Source organism: Armigeres subalbatus, chromosome 2 (genome assembly GCF_024139115.2).
Source record: "Armigeres subalbatus isolate Guangzhou_Male chromosome 2, GZ_Asu_2, whole genome shotgun sequence".
NCBI lineage: Eukaryota > Metazoa > Arthropoda > Insecta > Diptera > Culicidae > Armigeres > Armigeres subalbatus.
Genome location: NC_085140.1, coordinates 404834982 through 404841090, shown reverse-complemented (window position 1 = coordinate 404841090; position 6109 = coordinate 404834982). Strand labels below are relative to the sequence as shown.

The 6109-nt window shown below is 48.3% G+C and overlaps 1 long non-coding RNA gene across 1 annotated transcript; it reads left to right on the top strand.

Moving 5' to 3' along the window:
• The first annotated feature begins 3910 nt into the window (after window positions 1-3910).
• Window positions 3911-4876, top strand: LOC134217580 (uncharacterized). The gene is made up of 3 exons (XR_009981101.1): window positions 3911-4246; window positions 4309-4383; window positions 4455-4876. It is a non-coding gene; the product is annotated as an uncharacterized LOC134217580 (long non-coding RNA).
• The last annotated feature ends 1233 nt before the right edge of the window (window positions 4877-6109 follow it).

Sequence of the window (6109 nt, the reverse complement as noted above, 5' to 3'; positions counted from 1 at the left end):
TAACTATGTATATCAAAATTAAACATATTTTCCAAAAACAAAAGAAAAATCTGACTTCCCTCACAAGTCTTATTTATTTATCATCAGACTAAGGCCGGAGTGGCCTGTGCTGCACATAAAAGACTTCTCCATTCAGCTCGGTCCATGGTTGCACTTCGCCAACCACGCAGTCTGCGGAGGGTCCGCAAGTCGTCCTCCACCTGATCGATCCACCTTGCCCGCTGTGCACCTCGCCTTCTTGTTCCCGTCGGATCGTTGTCGAGAACCATTTTCACCGGATTACTGTCCGACATTCTGGCTACGTGCCCGGCCCACCGCAGTCTTTCGATTTTCGCGGTGTGAACGATGGATGGTTCTCCCAACAGCTGATGCAACTCGTGGTTCATTCGCCTCCTCCACGTACCGTCCGCCACCTGCACCCCACCATAGATGGTACGCAAGACTTTCCTTTCAAAAATACCTAGTGCGCGTTGGTCCTCCACGAGCATCTTCCAGGTCTCGTGTCCGTAGAGAACTACCGGTCTTATAAGCGTTTTGTAGATAGTCAGTTTGGTACGTCGGCGAACTCTATTCGATCGGAGCGTCTTGCGGAGTCCAAAGTACGTACGATTTCCTGCCACTATGCGTCTCCGAATTTCTCTGCTGGTATCGTTATCGGCGGTCACCAGTGAGCCCAAGTACACGAATTCTTCAACCACCTCGATTTCGTCACCACCGATAGAAACTCGTGGTGGGTGGCTCACATTGACCTCTCTTGAGCCTCTTCCAATTATGTACTTCGTCTTCGACGTGTTGATGACTAGTCCAATCCGTTTAGCTTCGCTTTTCAGTCTGATGTAGGCTTCCTCCATCCTCTCAAAGTTACGTGCCATGATATCAATGTCGTCGGCGAAACCAAATAACTGGACGGACTTCGTGAAAATCGTACCACTCGTGTCAATCCCTGCCCTTCGTATTACTCCCTCCAAAGCGATGTTGAATAGCAGACACGAAAGACCATCACCTTGCCGTAACCCTCTACGCGATTCGAAGGGACTCGAGAATGCCCCTGAAACTCGAACTACGCACATCACCCGATCCATCGTCGCCTTGATCAACCGTATCAGTTTATCCGGAAATCCGTTTTCGTGCATTAGCTGCCATAGCTGGTCCCGATCGATTGTATCATATGCGGCTTTGAAGTCGATAAATAGATGATGTGTGGGCACGTTGTATTCGCGGCATTTCTGCAATACCTAACGTATGGCGAACACCTGGTCTGTGGTAGAGCGTTCACCCATAAATCCCGCCTGGTACTGCCCCACGAACTCTCTTGCAATTGGTGTTAGTCGACGGCATAAAATTTGGGAGAGTACCTTGTAGGCGGCGTTCAGCAATGTGATTGCGCGGTAGTTGCTACAATCCAGCTTATCGCCCTTTTTGTAGATGGGACACACGACACCTTCCATCCGCTCCTGCGGCAGAACCTCATCCTCCCAAACCTTGGTAATCACCCAGTGCAGCGCTCTAGCCAGTGCTTCACCACCGTGTTTAAACAGCTCCCTGGTAGTTGGTCAACTCCAGGGGCTTTGTTGTTTTTCAGCCGGCCGATCTCCTCCTGGATTTCCTGGAGATTCGGAGCCGGAAGCCGCATGTCCTGCGCGCGTGCTCCTAGGTTCATTACCATACCGCCACCGTTGTCTGCCCTATCGCCATTCAGGTGCTCTTCGTAGTGCTGCCGCCACCTTTGGATCACCTCACGCTCGTTCGTAAGAAGGTTCCCGTTTATGTCCTTACACATATCGGGCTGTGGCACGTGGCCCTTACGTGAACGGTTTAACTTCTCATAGAACTTTCGTGCGTTATTAGCGCGGTACAGTTCCTCCGTTTCTTCACGGTCTCGATCTTCCTGCTGGCGCTTTTTCTTCCGGAAAATCGAGTTTTGTCTGTTCCGCGCCCGTTTGTATCGTGCCTCGTTCGCCCTCGTGCGGTGTTGCAGCAATCTCGCCCATGCTGCATTCTTCTCCTCAACTATCTGCTCACATTCGTCGTCATACCAGTCGTTTCTCTGATCCGGAGCCACCGTGCCTAGTGCAGCGGTTGCGGTGCTTCCAATTGCGAATCGAATATCTCTCCAGCCATCTTCAAGAGATGCTGCGCCTAGCTGCTCTTCCGTTGGGAGTGCCACTTCCAGCTGCTGCGCGTAGTCTTGGGCTAGTCTACCGTCTTGTAGCCGCCCAATGTTAAGCCGCGGCGGACGACTCCGACGCGTGTTGATCACCGTCGAGAGTTTTGAGCGCAGACATACTGCGACGAGGTAGTGGTCGGATTCAATATTCGCACTGCGGTAAGTGCGTATGTTCGTGATGTCGGAGAAGAATTTACCGTCGATTAGAACGTGGTCGATTTGGTTTTCCGTTACTTGATTAGGTGATTTCCATGTGGCCTTGTGGATATTCTTGCGGGGGAAGAAAGTGCTTCGGACTACCATTCCGCGGGAGGCTGCAAAGTTTATGCATCGTTGGCCGTTGTCGTTCGATACGGTATGCAGACTATCCGGTCCGATGACCGGTCTATACATTTCCTCCCTTCCTACCTGAGCGTTCATGTCACCGATGACGATTTTGACGTCCCGCAGTGGGCATCCATCGTATGTTTGCTCCAGCTGCGCATAGAACGCTTCTTTCTCGTCGTCGGATCTCCCTTCGTGTGGGCAGTGCACGTTGATGATGCTATAGTTGAAGAAACGGCCTTCTATCCTCAGCTTGCACATCCTTGCGTTGATTGGATGCCACCCAATCACGCGTTGGCGCATCTTTCCCAGCACTATGAAGCCGGTTCCCAGCTCGTTGGTGGTACCACAGCTTTGGTAGAAGGTAGCCGCTCGATGCCCGCTTTTCCACACTTTCTGTCCTGTCCAGCAGATTTCCTGCAGCGCTACGACATCGAAGTTGCGGGGATGTAATTCATCGTAGATTATCCTGTCGCAACCTGCGAAGCCTAGCGACTTGCAGTTCCATGTTCCAAGCTTCCAATCGTGATCCTTTATTCATCGCCTAGGTCGTTGCCGATTGTATCGAGTCGTATTATCTTCTATGTCGTTCGTAATAGTTGTTTTTAAAGGCGGCTTATTGGGCCTGCGCAAACCTCCTGTCTCGTCGGAGGGCCGTCGTGTCAGGGCTGTTTAGCGTCCCACCTAACACCAGGACTTGGGCTTGTGCGCTTTGAGCGGCACACGGTCGCTTTGGCGGAGCCTACTTGCGGATTCATGCAGCTTTTTATAGAGGTTTAACAGGGCCCACTGTCAAACCCCACCACATCCTAGGCAGGCGCCACAACTCGCAGATGGCCTGGGGAGGGATCGTCAAGCCCTTGGACATAGTCCCTGCTGCCCCTAACAAGTCATCAATCAAGAAAAAGAGAAACGATGATACCCTGCAGTATCACACACCGCAGCTAGTCGGACGCTCGGTGGCAAGCGAGCCTCTATTGTCGTTGCAGAAGCAAACCCGCCTCAATACGACAAATAGAAGCGCATGTTTGTGATTCAAACGCAACCGACTGTTGTTCAATTCTGATATACATAGTTGAGTAGAGAGAACAGGGTGTGAAATGTTGCCAAAGCAGATTCGATAGATACAGGGAATTGACTGATATTGTAACGAGCATGTCGTTTCATGTTTTATTGTTCAATATATGTTACTCGTAATATCCGTTATTTATTTAAATTAATTTAGTAATTTGCCAAAAACAGTTGAACCAGTCTAGAGCCCAAAATACAAATTCACTGCATTAGCGTTCATTTCCGTTCATGAGCGACACTCGCAAGAAGCGCAAAACAAAATTGATTATGTGAGTTCCTACTGACGTTGTGAGCGGCCGTGAAATTAATTGCCCATAAAAATGGATCAAATCTGCCGGGTGGCTTGTAGCACATGCTATCGCCCGCGTGCATCGACCCGTTGGGAATCCTTTCAGGATGCGTTGACCTTTGGCGTTTTCTTTCCACCTAAGATTTTGGGGCCGAACAGCGAGATGGATGATTGAAGCTGTTCGTGGAAAGAGACGCAAACATGCGCGAATATGATTATTTAGAGCGCGAGAGTAATTTTCGGAATCACGAAATTAACTTCGTGATGTCCGGTGATGCAATTTACAATTTGGCGGTTAATCTGAGGATTCCCAAGTTGATCAAGTTCACTTCGAACTGATCCGTGGAAGAGGCAGGAGTGGCCCAAAGTTCTCGCGCCGTGGTGTATTGTAGAAGGTAGTGACATGAAAGATAATCAATTAGTTAAACTTAATTAAATTCAAATTCCTTTCCCTTAGTTGTAGCAAATAGTAATTGTGTGTGCTATTGTTAAAAGGCGGTGTGTTATCGTGTGTGGCTTCGTGCAATTAAAGGTAATTCGTGCTAATTTGTGCTATTTGTATTGTGAAATTAACACGTGATACGTGTAACCAACTATTTGAAGGTTTCTTGCCAAGCCGTTCAACCGTCCGTGGCACCACAACCGGACTCCCAGTGGCCATTTCTGACCCCACCATCAGGCTCAGAAGTTCTCCCGGGGCACGCCGGAAGAGGGACGCTTCCGTTTTTCTACGCTCCCTAGGCAGGACGAATCAGCAAGCGCAATCGCATTTCCGTTCCCCTAGTGACGACTAGGGAAACCTCGACGCACGTGTCGCGTCGCGCGCAAATCGAGAAAGTCTCCGATGATCGAGTGAACCGACCGCCAACCAGCAGCGGAAAGGCAATCAGCCTACCCCCGGCGGCAACATCGCTTCATCGCCAAACGAGAGAGCAGCAGCGAATTCACCGCCACCCCCTTTCCGTTCATCCGGCGGAGGCAACATCGTCACCGAAGAAGGTCTGTGAGTACCCACCCATTTAACATTCATGCGCATGACAAGTTAATTCACGCCACAACATAGTTTCCGTTGCGTGGCGTGCACGGCCGTTTTTGTAAGACCGTGAAACGAAATTTTGTGAATCGAAAACCCGTTGCGTTCGCATGGCGAACGAGAGATTCGAGATAGCACGTTGTTAAAAGCACACCTAGCCAAAGCACACACACGATAGGTACACGCTTAAAATCAATAACACAGAGATGTGTTTGCATCACACAAAACGGACCTAATGCGGAACATCCCCTAGATGAGCGATAGTTACACAGCCACAAAAATAGCTCGTGTGGTTTTATTGAAGCTTGGATTTCAATATTTTCAACAGTATTTGGTTCCTCATGAAACAAGGAATCTGTACAAATGTTAACATGTTGAAAAGGACCGTTATCACGACCGTACGAGGCATTTTTGTGGCTGTGTAACTGTCGCTCATCTAGGGGATGTTCCGCATTAGGTCCGTTTTGTGTGATGCAAACACATCTCTGTGTTATTGATTTTAAGCGTGTGTATTTGTCGGGATAAAAGCTTGTCTTTTCGATGCGTAAGGTAGAAACATTTCAAGAGTAGCGTACGAGAAATGAGAAAGCGGACGGATAGATCCAGGTAATAAATGTTGGTCCCAATTAAGTGAAATGAGTTGAGTGTTTTTCATGTCACACGTGTCCCGTTTGTAGTTTTTTGTTGTAGAAATTGTTTTACTGGGGAGGTTGGCTCCGAAACCAACCGGGCAACTTTTTAGTCGGACACGGGTCGGTTCGATTGGGAATTTCGGGATACTTGCCGGTGATGATAAAACCCCCTCTACATAATTCATCACTGGCCGTTAATTGCAATCGTGTTCTTAATAATTTTATTCATAAATCGCCTTAGTAGCGTTCTTTTTGTGGACAGTTTCAGTCAGCCATCTTACTTCCCGGACCAAATTTAAAACTGAGCCTTCTTCCCCTGAAAGGTCTCAACGGTCGGGCAACCCAAATATTGGTGGATGGTCTCCCTCGGGAGTGGCGCTTAAGCCATCTCACTTTTAAGCCGGGAAGGTCAGTAAGGCTGACGGTTATAACTGGCGCCCAACGAAATAAAGGCTTTTCATGTTTCTTTCTTTAAAAATATATTTTTCTATAGTAGGAACATTTTGTTGAAATTTAAAAGTATTGTCTTGTATATTTATTGCACGTTTTTTCATTGTTAAATTATTTATTTATTTTTGTTGATAATCTGTTGC